We start from the raw sequence: 13,743 nt of genomic DNA on the forward strand, positions 1-13,743 counted from the left end.
AAATGTTAGCTAAAATCAGTGATTGATGATAAATAAAACAGATGGAAAATGCCTATCTTGCTATAGCAAATTCCTCCTAGTTTAACCTAGTTGATGAAATAGAAAATATGACATTGATTTTAGTCTTAGCAAGGAGCATAATCATTTCACAAGACCGCACCTATTCTTCAGTTCTTTCCATTGTGTTCCAGTCAGGCTCATCTCTACTATTTACACAGTGCTAAGCAACACAAAGATGTATAGTGTGATTCCAATGTCTTTTCCTCTGTTCAGGCATTCCTAATTGTTGAAAATTGAAGTTTATTCTATATGGGATATTTCAAGCTTTTGTTTCTTTCAACTATGGCACTAGTTCAAGAAAGGGTCAAATGACATAATAGCTATATATGATTTTCTGATATATTTGCAAAGATTATTTTTTTTAATGGAAAGACCTGGTACTCTATAAGGTACAGAAAGAGATACATATTTTCCAAATTGTTTGCTAAACTGACTGGCTATATTTTTCTGGACAGAATTTCTACTTTTTTGTTTTTCCCAGTGGTCTTCCCAATGAAGATACTTCAGGATATCTTCACTTTTCTGGAGGTAGTGAAATACTCAGCCATCATGATATTTATGGCAGAGTCGTGTTCTTTTTAATCGGGGCTTACATTCATTGGGAATAAAAAAATCTGTTTACTCTGCTGGAGAAATTAGGCACTGAAGAGATTGTTTTAGTTCTCTTTGTTTATGATGATTTGTTAGCTCTCAACTGCAGAAATAATTTTGTTGTTTACATTAATCTATGGTGGCAGTATTAACTTCACATCATACATAAATATAATTATTGATCATTACCAGCTTTAATTCAGTGTTAGAATTACAGATTTACATAATTGTGCTATTAAGTATAAACTTGAACTTCATATCTGGGGTCACAAATAACTGGAGGCAGTAGAAACAGAAAATTCTGATTATATGTCATTCATATTTTAATACACGCTGTTGCAATTTTGATCAGTGTTAATGTAAATATTTTTATGTATAATACTTTACAGCAATGAGATGCTAATGGGTGGAAATTACAGCAATATTGATCTAGCTAATAAAATGTAATACATTAGTAAGAAAGGATATTTATTCTATGCTTCAACTATTAGTATATATTGTCTGCCTAAGGAATGTGACCTCCATCACCAGGGAAGAAAGATTTTTGAATCAAACACTATAAGCTTCTCCTCATTCATAATCATGGTTTTCCTCTTCTCTGTCTTTTATGTTGATGTGGATTCAAAAAGGGCAATTCCACTTCTGTGACATTAAAATACTCTCTCTTGATATAACTAATACATGAAAAACATTCTATGGTAATCAATCAACAAAGTTGAAAGTTGACTTGTCTAGAAATATTCTTTAAGATGCTATGTATGTCTGTATTATTTAAGTCTGAATAAATGGATTACATATAAACAATGCTGTAAAAGCCTAAATTCTAACCTTAGAAATTCAATAGGCTAAATTTTTCACAAACATCAATACTTGTGAGCAAACTTTCAAATAAAGCAATTTGGATTATAATATCAAAAACTCAGTAGAACTTTAAGTTTTTAACACTATATTAAGACTATTTTTAGAGCTATCTTTCCAGGGTTTCATAAAACTAAAACTGGAAAGGATTATAAATATTAACTTACCTTTGTTTTCTTTTACTAATTCCTGTATATTATTGAATTGTATGAGACTGCCATATTTGTGGATCAAAATTGATCAAATATCAGCAATTTCATATGATCCATCTTGAATATATACCCATCTGTCCATCTGCTTATCTATTTATCTACCTATCTATATCACTCTACCTTTCTAAATACTTCTTTCAAAGTAAAGATAATATAACTTGTGGACAAAATTTCAAAATACAAGGATAAAAATCAAACCAGAATTAATTTTCCTAGTACTCTGTTATCTTAAGTTAGTTTTGTGCCCAAACTAAAATTTCAAATTATTTTTTATCTATTTCTGTAAATGATGTTATAGAAATGGCTATTATTCTGCAACTTTCATTTATTTAACCTTTGGAGTTCAGTTCAGTCTCCTTTTCATGTCTGACTCCTTGAGACCCCATGGACTGCAGACACCAGGCCTCCCTGTCCAACTCCCAGAGCTTACTCAGACTCATGTCCATTGAGTCAGTGAAGCCATCCAACTATCCCATCCTCTCTTGTCCCCTTATCCTCCTGTCCTCAATCTTTCCCAGCATCAGGGTCTTTTCAAATGAGTCAGCTCTTCGCATCAGGTAGCCAAGTACTGGAGCTTCCGCTCCAGCATCAGTCCTTCCAATGAATGTACAGGACTGACTTCCTTTCGGATGGACTGGTTGGATCTCCTTGCTGTCCAAGGGACTCACAAGAATCTTCTCCAACACCACAGTTCAAGAGCATCAATTCTTCAGCACTCAGCTTTCTTTATAGTCCAACTCTTACATCCATACATGACTATTGGAAAAACCATAGCTTTGACTAGATGGGCCTTTGTTGGCAAAGTAATGTCTCTACTTTTTAACATGCTGTCTTGTCTCAGGTCAGTTCAGTTCAGTCACTCCGTCGTGTCCAACTCTTTGCAGTCCCATGGACTGAAGCACGCCAGGCCTCCCTGTCCATCACCAACTCCCAGAGTTCACCCAAACTCATGTCCATTGAGTCGGTGATGCCATCCAACCATCTCATCCTCTGTCACCCCCTTCTCCTCCTGCCCTCAATCTTTCCCAGCATCAGGGTCTTTTCAAATGAGTCAGCTCTTCGCATCAGGTGGCCAAAGTATTGGAGTTGCAGCTTCAACATCAGTCCTTCCAACGAACACCCAGGGCTGATCTCCTTTAGTATGGACTGGTTGGATCTCCTTGCAGTCCAAGGGACTCTTAAGAGTCTTCTCCAACACCACAGTTCAAAAGCAACAATTCTTCAGTGCTCAGCTTTCTTACTAGTCCAACTCTCACATCCATACATGACTACTGGAAAAACCATAACCTTGACTAGACAGACCTTTGTTGACAAAGTAATGTCTCTGCTTTTTAATATGCTTTCCAGGTTGATCATACTTTCCTTCAAAGGAGTAAGCCTCTTTTAATTTCATGGCTGCAGTCACCATCAGCCCCAAAAAATAAAGTTAGCCACTGTTTCCACTGTTTCCCCATCTATTTGCCATCAAGTGATGGAACCAAATGCCATGATATTAGTTCTCTGAATGTTGAGCTTTAAGCCAACTTTTTCACTCTCCTCTTTCACTTTCATCAAGAGGCGTTTTAGTTCTTCTTCACTTTCTGCCATAAGGGTGGTGTCATCTGCATATCTGTGGTTATTGATATTTCTCCCAACAGTCTTGATTCCAGCTTGTGTTTCATCCAGCCCAGCATTTCTCACGATGTACTCTGCATATAAGTTAAATAAGCAGGGTGACAATATACAGCCTTGAGGTACTCCTTTCCCTTTATGGAACCAGTCTGTTGTTCCTTGCCCAGTTCTAACTGTTGTTTCTTGACCTGCATACAGATTTTTCAAGAGGCAGGTCGGGTGGTCTGGTATTCCCATCTCTTTCAGCATTTTCCACAGTTAGTTGTGATCCACAGTCAAAGGCTTTGGCATAGTCAATAAAGCAGAAGTACATGTTTTTCTGGAACTCTCTTGCTTTTTCGATGATCCAGCAGGTCATCTGGTTTGATCTCTGGTTTCTCTGCCTTTTCCAAATCTAGCTTGAACATCTGGAAGTTAATGATTCAGATACTGTTGAAACCTGGCTTGAAAAATTTGAGCATTACTCTGCTAGCGTGTGAGAGGAGTGCAATTGTGCGGTAGTTTGAGCATTCTTTGGCATTGCCTTTATTTTGGGATTGGAATGAAAACTGACCTTTTCCAGTGCTATGGCCACTGCTGAGTTTTCCAAATTTGCTGGCATATTGAGGGCAGCACCTTCACAGCATCATCTTTTAGGATTTGAAATAGCTCAACTGGAATTCCATCACCTCCACTAGCTTTATTCATTGTGATGTTTCCTAAGGCCCACTTGACTTCACATTTCTGGATGTCTGGCTACAGGTGAGCAATCACACCATCATGATTATCTGGGTCATGAAGATCTTTTTTGTACAGGTCTTTTGTGTATTCTTGCCACCACTTCTTAATATCTTCTGCTTCTGTTAGGTCCATACCATTTCTGTCCTTTATTGTGCCCATCTTTGCATGAAATGTTCCCTTGGTATCTCTAATTTTCTTGAAGAGATCTCCATTCTATTGTTTTCCTCTATTTCTTTGCATTAATCACTGAGGAAGGCTTTCTTATCTCTCCTTTCTGTTCTTTGGAACCTGCATTCAAATGGGTATATCTTTCCTTTTCTCCTTTTTTTTTCTCTTCTCTTCTTTACACGGCTATTTGTAAGGCCTCCTCAGACAACCATTTTGCCTTTTTGCATTCCTTTTTCTTGGGTATGGTCTTGATCACTGCCTTCTATACAATGTCACAAACCTCTGTCCATAGTTTTTTAGACACTCTATCAGATCTAATCCCTTGAATCTATTTCTCACTTCCACTGTATAATCATAGATGATTTGATTTAGGCCATACCTAAATGGTCTAATGGTTTTCCTTACTTTCTTCAATTTAAGTTTGAATTTGGCAATAAAGAGTTCATGATCTGAGCCACAGTCAGCTCCCTGTCTTGTTTTTGCTGCCTTTATAGAGCTTCTCCACCTTTGGTTGCAAAGAATATAATCAATCTGATTTCAGTATGATCCATCTGGTGATGTCCATGTGTAGAGTCTTCTCTTGTGTTGTTGGAAGAGGGTTTTTGCTATGACCAGTGTGTTCTCTTTGCAAAACTCTATTAGCCTTTGCTCTGCTTCACTTTGTACTCCAAGGCCAAATCTACCTGTTACTCCAGGTATTTCTTGACTTCCTACTTTGCATTCCAGTCCCCTAATGAAAATGACATCTTTTTTGTGTGTTGTAGAAGGTCTTGTAGGTCTTCATAGAACCGTTCAACTTCAGCTTCTTCAGCATTACTGACTGGGGCATAAACTTGAATTACCATGATATTGAATCGTTTGCCTTGGAAATGCACAGAGATCATTCTGTCATTTTGAGATTGCATCCAATTACTGCATTTCAGACTCTTTTTTGACCATGATGGCTACTCCATTTCTTCCAAGGGATTCTTGCCCACAGTAGTAGATATAATGGTCATCTGAGTTAAATTCACCCAGTCCAGTCCATTTTAGTTCACTGATTCCTAGAATGTCGATGTTCACTCTTGCCATCTCCTGTTTGACCACTTCTAGTTTGCCTTGATTCATGGACCTAACATTCCAGTTTCCTATGCTATATTGCTCTTCACAGCATCAGACTTTACTTCCATTACCAGTCATGTCCACAACCGGGTGTTGTTTTTGCTATGATTCTGTCTTTTCATTCTTTCTGGAGTTATTTCTCCACTGATCTCCAGTAGCATATTGGGCAGCTACTGACCTGGGGAGTTCCTCTTTCAGTGTCCTATCTTTTTGCCTTTTCATACTGTTCATGGGGTTCTCAAGGCAAGATACTGAAGTGGTTTGCCATTCCCTTCTCCAGTGGACCACGTTTTGTCAGAACTCTCCACCATGACCCGTCTGTCTTGGATGGCCCTACACAGCATGGCTCATAGTTTCACTGAGTTAGACAGTGCTGTGGTCCATGTGGTCCAACCGGTTAGTTTTCTGTGAATGTGATTTTCATTCTGTCTGCCCACTAATGGAGAAGGATAAGAGGCTTATGGGAGCTTCCTGATGGGAGAGACTGACTGAGAGGGAAACCGGGTCTTGTTTGATGGGTGGGGCCGTGCTCAGTAAATCTTGAATCCAATTTTCTGTTGATGCAGTACTCCCTCCCTGTTATTTTACCTGAGACCAAACTATGGCGGAGGTAATGAAGATAATGGGACCTCCTTCAAAAGGTCCCATGCATGCACTGCCACACTCAGGTCCCCAACTCTGCACAGGCCACTGCTGCCCTACGCCTCCACTGGAGACTCCTGGACACTCATGGGCAGTCTGGGTCAGTATCTTGTGGGGTCATTGCTTCTTTTAACCTTTTAAACAATTTTTAAATTGTGGTAAAATTACATAACATTAATTTACCATCTTAAGCATTCTTAAATGTAGAGCTCAGTAGTAAATATATTCACATTATTGTGCATTCAATCTCTAGAACTCTTCATCTTTCAAAATTGAAACTCTCTACTCATTAAATACTTTTCCGTTCCTCCCTCCTCCTGGTCTCTGGCAACCATCATTCTACTTTCTGTCTCTATTTTATGTGGAATCATATAGTATTTGTCTTATTTTGCCTGGTTTATTTCACTTAGTATATGTCCTCAAGCATAGATCAGAACGTCCTTCCTTTTGGTGGCTAGATAATATTCTGTTGTATGTACATACCACATTTTGTTTATTCCTTCATTGGACTTAAGTTGCTTCCACCTTTTGGTTATTGTGAATAGTACTGCAATGAACAAGTGTGCAAATATGTCTTTGAGACCCTGCTTTCAACTCTACTGTGTAGATATTTAACATTGGACTTGTCAGATCTTATAGTAAATCTATTTCTAACTTCCTGAGTGGAAAAGGAACAAACTATTTTCAACTGAACCATTTTACATTCACACCAACAGTGCACAAGCATTCCAATTTCTCCAAATCCTTGTCAAAACTTCTGTGACAAGGATCGCCTTTCCAAAAGTTTCCAGTAACGTGTTCCTCATATCTATCTGAGATGTCATCAAAATTACCTTTAATGTCATATTTCTATCAAAAATCTGTTATGGGTAATGTGGTTTTTTTTTTTAATTTCAGTTTTGAAATTATAATTTTATTATTGTTCAGGGCTAAATGTTTTCTTTTATTTTTAATTGGAGGATAGTTACTTTACAATATTGTGTTGATTTCTGCCATATATCAACATGAATCAGTCATAGGTATAGGTTTGTCCTCTCCCTCTTGAACCTCCCTCCCACATCCCATGCCATCGCATCCCTCTAGGTTGTCACAGAGCCCCGAATTTGAGCTCTCTGAATCATATAGCAAATTCCCACTGGATGCTATTTTACATATGGTAATACTCACGTTTCAATGCTACTTTCTCAGTTTGTGCCACCCTCTCTTTCCCCAACTGTGTCCACAAGTCTCTTCTCTATATCTGTGTTTCTCTTGCTGCCCTGCAAAAAGGTTCATCAATATCATCTTTCTAGATATCATATATGCATGTTAATATATGATATTTGTTTTTCTCTTTCTGAATTACTTCACTCTGTATAATAGGCTCTAGGTTCATCTGTCCCATTCGAACTGACTGAGATGTGTTCCTTTTTATAGCTAAGTAATATCCCATCGTGTATATGGTCCACAACTTTCTTTATCCATTCATCTGTTGGTGGACATCTAAGTGAAGTGAAAGTTGCTCAGTTGTGTCCAACTCTTTGTGACCCTATGGACTATACAATCTATGGAATTCTCCATGCCAGAACACTGGAGTGGGCAGCCTTTCCCTTCCACAGGGATCATCCCAACCCAGGGATTGAACCTAGGTCTCCTGCATTGCAGGCAGATTCTTTACCAGCTGAGCCACAAGGGAAGCCCCCACCTAGGTTAATTCCATACCCTAGCTATTGTAAATAGCTCTATGATGAACACTGGGATGCGTGTGCCTTTCAATTATGGTTTCCTCAGGGTGTATGCTCAATAGTGGGATTGTTGGGTCATATAGTATTTTTATAGCATGTGTCTCAAAAGTCCTCCAGCTTCTCATTATAGTTTCAAAGCTACTTTATACAGCTTCAAAGTTACTTCCACATTTTAAATTATTTGATGCAGAAGCACCCCCACACATATATGTCTCAGAACCAAAATCTGTATCCATTAGCTTAAGTTGCTATAAAAATACCAGAAACTGAGTGACCTAAACAACTGAAATTTACATTTTTACAGTTCTGGGGGCTGGAAAGTCCAAGACCAAGGCTCCATTAAGGTTCTGTTGTGGCTGAGAGGTTTCTTCCAGGCTGACAGATGGCTAACTTCCTGCTGTGTTCTCAAATAGCAGAGTGAGCAACTTCTTTGGTTGCTCTTCTTTAAAAGCACAAAATCTAAAGGATCAAGTCCCCACTCTTAACCATTATATCACTCAACCATTATTATCTCTTTGCTTCAAGTACAATCACATTAGGGGAGTACAATCACATGTATGGATTTGGAGAGTCAAAATTCAGCCCATAGCATACTTATCTTTTATGTTGCTACTAAAAATGGGGATTTTTACATGTTTCAATGCCATTCTCCCTGTAAAATATCATGTTTGAAACGAGTTGCCAGTCCATGTTTGATGCAGGATACTGGACGCTTGGGGCTGGTGCACTGGGACATCCCAGAGGGATTGTATGGGGAGGGAGGAGGGAGGAGGGTTCAGGATGGGGAACACATGTATACCTGTGGTGGATTCATTTTGATATTTGGCAAAACTAATACAATTATGTAAACTTTAAAAATAAAATAAAAAATTTTTGAAAAAGTTAAAAAAAAAAAGTACGTGTGGCTAGTGGCTACTGCAAAAAAATAAAAATGGGGTTTTTAAAAAATTTTTTATTTTTATAGAAAGGACGTGAACATTTTGTATTGCTTTTTAAAAATGACTTTGTTTATTTATTTTTGACTATGCTGGGTCTTTGTTGCTGCTTGGGCTTTTCTCTAGTTGTGCTGAGGAGGGGCGACTCTCCAGTTGTGATTCTTCTCAGTGCGGGGCTTCTTTCTTGTTGTCCAGCCCAGGCCCTGCAGTGCACAGGCTTCAGTAGTTGAGGCTCCTGGTCTCCAGAGCACAGACTCAATAGCTGCGGCACACAGGCTTCGATTCTTCGTAGAATGTGGGATCTTCCCAGAGCAGAGTTCAAACACCACCACTGCTTTTCTAATGAGCAATCTCAATATTTTATCTTGAAGTTTCTAAGAGTTTTGTGGTAAAAATAATTTGACCTTTCTTGGCACAAAATCATATTATCTGAAAATAATATTTTCTTCTTATTCAACACACACATTGTAATTTCCTCTCATCCGATTGCATTACCTAGTACTCTGAAGAGCACTATTAAAACAGTAAGGTTAGTTGGTACCCTTCTTTTGTACATAAGAGAAAAGTGAGATCCAGACAAATTGTTTCTCACTCAAAGGTATATGTAAAACTATTTTCAGAGAAGGAAAATATCATGTCATAGCTCATCAATCCCTTTGTTGTTTGTTGTTGATAATGATGATGTTCTTGTTCTAGTTATTGTTGTTATATTATTCTTAGGGAGGGAAAAATACTTGAGTATTTTAAATCATGTACCATAGATTTTGATGTTATTTATAGGCAGGAGTTTCTGGACTTGTAGAACCAGATTTTCACAAGCAAATATGATACTTTACAGATTAAGAGAATGTTAAACACTGAAACAGTTCTACCTCCTCATGAGGACACTGATACAGAAAATGCTTAGGTGAGCATGCCTCAAAATTCATTTCCTCACAAATGTTTTGCTTTTCCCTTTCCAATAGTTCCCTCACAATTCTTCCAATAGGTAATACATAAGGAGAGAAAAACTCATGTGACTGCTAATCTCCCATTAGTATCAGTATGAGTACTTTTCAGCATCAGTACTTTTTATTAAGAAAAGTTTTGAAACCTGTCTACAAGTCATTCAGCAAGTGAACTTAGTCACTTTGACTAGGTAATAGATAAGTATAAGAAGAAAAGAGGCTCCATAGTTGCTGGCACAATACTGGTAGCCATAATGACAACAACAAATCAAGTTTACTACATTTCTGAATAAAGCGAAGTCCCCATATACTGCAAAGACTTGGAAAACCACTCAACTTTTCTACAAATCAACTCCTTACTCTGTAAGACTAAGAAACTTGTGAAAACAGTCTGCCATTTGATTCCCCTTCATATAAGGTAGTTGTAACATAACATTTGTTACTGCTGCTCTTGTTGTTCAGTCACTAAGTGGTGTTAGACTCTTTTGCAACCCCTTTACCTAATTTTAAATCTTTTGTTTATGTTAACCTGTGGATTTCAAGGGGATTTTGGTTGGTTTTGTTTTGCCTTCAGTAATCTCTCAGTTGATCATTTAATACATAGAATTGGGGTGGGGGAGAAGATAATAGAGGACCAATCAAATATAGGATCAAATATGAGACAAGTTTTTATTCTGATGCCTATAGTTTGGTTTTCTATTTTATTATCTGATTACTTCCCTGGTGGCTCAGATGGTAAAGCATCTGCCTACAATGTAGGAGACCCGGGTTTGATCCCTGGGTTGGGAAGATCCCCTGGAGAAGGAAATGGCAACGCATTCCAGTATTCTTGCCTGGAAAATCCCATGGACGGAGGATCCAGATAGGCTACAGTTCATGGGGTCACAAAGAGTTGGACATGACAGAATTACTTCACTTTCACTTTTTAAATTAGTTAGAGCTTCTTTTGGGAAGTCAAATAGAGATGGAAGCCTCTGATCCTTCTCACCTCTCCTAGAACTAATGTTCTCATCCTCCTTTACCACCAAGCCAAGAAGCTCCAGCACCATCTCTCTTGGCCATCTTGTCTGCCAGTATACTACACAGCCATAATTACAGCATTCTTAATTTTCCAGATTATGTGGGTCTATACTTTTTCTAGGGGCTTGACTGGTGGCTCAGATGGTAAAGTGTCTGCCGACAATGCCGGAGACCTGGGTTCAATCCCTGGGTCAGGAAGATTCCCCTGGAGAAGGAAATGGCAACCCACTCCAGTACTCTTGCCTGAAAAACCCCATGGATGGAGGAGCCTAGTGGGCTACAGTCCATGGGGTCACAAAGAGTCGGACACGACTGAGCATACTTTTTCTACTAATCTTTGAACCCAACTGCCTATATGCCCTGAGTTTCAGCCTTGCCTAATTACTTGCAATCTACCAGACGTTCGTATGTCCAAATCTTTGTCCACCAAACTTTCTCTCTTTAGGATATTTTCTCCACACCTAACCCTTTCTCTCTTCGGTCAGCCTCCATCGTCCAATCCCATCAGTTGTTCTATCGTCTTCTCTCTAACTCTCAAAATAACATTTACTCATTTAACAATATTAAATCCAAATGGCACTTCATCAATGTCCTGCAGATATGTAAGTACTGGCTACCTTTTTCTTGCATGTCTCATCTATGCACACTCTATCCCTCTGTTATCACACTACCTTTAATAGTTTTTTTATTAACTCACTGGAATATCTGCTAAATAAAGGCAGGGGTTTGTACCTGTTTTGTTCACTGTTGTGGCCCTAAAATTATGTCTGATGGTTGACAAGTGGCTAACAACTATTTGTTTCATATTGCTTTAATTTGTTGACATGTTTATATCCTTCTGCTAAACTACAAGTCACTTAGTACAGAAACTTTGTTCTACTAATTTAGGGTATTCCTTTAGAAGCCAGAACATAAATAAGCAATTAATTAATGCTTGTTGAAGTTGCTTAAGATAATCTAATATTATTCTATAATATTTTGGAAATCCTACTTAATTTGCATTGAGATTATAAACCAAAGAGACAAGTGAATTTCCCAGCCTCATTAGCCTTTGAAATTATTGTTCCCCTTTGCCCTACATGGAGCACTACTGATGCTTCAGTAAAGAACAGACAATGCTTCCTCTGTAGGCAACTAAGGATCTTCCAGGAGGCTACCAAGTTCACCAAGTTCATGGTTCTAGGTGCAACAGCTCAGCCTCAAGGATATAATGAAAGTTTAGTATAGGAGACAGAATGCAATGGGAACTAAAGAACTCTCTTTTCTATTCTTTCCTTAGTCTGCGGGCTTTCTGAAAATCTGCATATGGGATGAAACTTTTACCTCTTCATCCAAAGAACAAGAAATCATGCTGCATCAGATATGCACAAGTCATTTAAAATGTTTTTTAGTTGTAACCTGATTTTGCTTGCAATGTGAATTACTGTCCTTTGCATTTTAAGCTTCCTCATTTGTGAAAAGGGATAACAGAGCAGACTTTTTCACAAGATCACTCTGTCACTTAACTAATTAATACTGTAATTATAAAGTACTTAGAAAATATAACACACTGTACAAATGCCAAGTGTTGTTATTAGAATGATTTGAATGCTCAGCTCATCTAGATTTACTATGTTAGCAAGGCAAATAATTCTAAACAGTAAGAAAGCCTCCATGATACATACTAATTAATCTAATTTAAACATTTATTATGTGCTATAAATATGCCTTGTTAAAATATACATTTTAGTTAAGGCCACCATTAAAGCCATCCTTCAGAAATCGAGTTGCTTGAAGTCTGCATAAAATGATTTCTGCTTTGGCCTTTCATAGTGATGGTTTACATCACATTTATCTTACAGATAATTTCCTTGTTGATTGATTTGTTTATTTGACTGCATGCTGATCACAGGAATTCAGCTAATATTAAGAATAAAAAAAGGAAATTGACACACTCTCTTTGTCCCTGTAGAAAAGATCTGAAAAGAAACAATATATTTTTAACTGCCGTGCTATTCAAATCTCTAATATTCATTAGGGGTACATTTCTAGAAAGGAAATACCCAAGTGTAGAAAATGGAAACATGATGTGTGCTTTTAGGGAAAACTTGATTTTGGCAGTAAAAGTCACACTATCTCTATAGGTTACATCTGCAGGTCCCAGAGTGATAGAACATTAGCAAAGCTGAGTGCAATCGGTATGTGGGTTCTTATTGCCACAGTACATCATGAGAGAAAACACAATGACTAATTCTCATGTAGAATAAAGAGCTTCTATGAGGGTTATTTTTTTCCTAAATGAATTCACTTTAAAAAATTAACTTGTTAAAAAAAAAAAAATTAACTTGTTCCTAGTAACAGCCCTTTACCCACTACAGTCAAAAGCTGAATTCCTTGATTAGGTTTTTAGTCTCATTAAAAAAAAAAAAAAAGCAAGCTAGCTGGTCAGTTGAATCAATATGTAAACCTTTTTCTCCAAAGAACTCAAAGTAAATTGCTATTGCTGAGTATAAAATACATTTTCCCTGTGGAATACTACCTTCTGATCCCTGCAAGGGTCCTCTTACCTAAAGACACATATTAACAGTGTAAAATAGCAATAAAACATAAAAAGAAATAACCTGAGGCTTTTCTGGATTCCTTCATATTCACATCAATGAAAATGTTGTTTGACCTCTAATTATGCTTCATTTCCTAGTGCAGATTGAACTGCCCATACTTTTCCATTGAAAACTATAAATATGCCAATAAATGAAGTTATCACCCTACCTACTGACTCTGTTCTAACAAATACTGTCCTTTTACAAAACAATGTACTTTCACAAATGACCACTCATTGGAAATGGCCACCCCTCTACAGCTAGAAGTGAGCTAAGAACTGGAAGAAAGAGAATATACATCAGGAAAGTAAACCTCAGAAAAAAAGAAACTTTGATTGTATTTACTTCTTTGTCTCTTAGTTGCCAGACCCATCAGGGTAATTTCAAGTTTCTGAACCACCACAATGAAAGAAAAGCAAACTCTGCCACAGTTTCAGTTTACAAATAAGATGTATTTTTGAGATTAAAAAGCAATGTATTGGAAAATATGGTACAAAGGGAAATTACTTTTTAGTGGAATTAATTGTAGTTCCTAAGTAATAGAATAAACATATTGATATAATTCTCTTTGGAAT

The 13,743-nt window shown here is 37.5% G+C and overlaps 1 long non-coding RNA gene across 27 annotated transcripts in view; it reads right to left on the reverse strand.

The window, feature by feature from the left end:
• The window catches only part of LOC129639491 (uncharacterized), a 347,939-nt gene that overhangs the window by 324,757 nt on the left and 9,439 nt on the right, over positions 1–13,743 (reverse strand). For 26 of the 27 annotated variants that reach the window (XR_008708473.1, XR_008708446.1, XR_008708438.1 and 23 more), the window contains one exon: positions 7,131–7,222. The exons of the other annotated variant lie outside the window; for it this stretch is intronic. This is a non-coding gene — a long non-coding RNA (uncharacterized LOC129639491). The remainder of the gene's footprint in view (positions 1–7,130; positions 7,223–13,743) is intronic. 27 annotated transcript variants of the gene reach the window in all.

Source organism: Bubalus kerabau, chromosome 1, assembly GCF_029407905.1.
Source record: "Bubalus kerabau isolate K-KA32 ecotype Philippines breed swamp buffalo chromosome 1, PCC_UOA_SB_1v2, whole genome shotgun sequence".
Taxonomy (NCBI): Eukaryota; Metazoa; Chordata; class Mammalia; order Artiodactyla; family Bovidae; genus Bubalus; species Bubalus kerabau.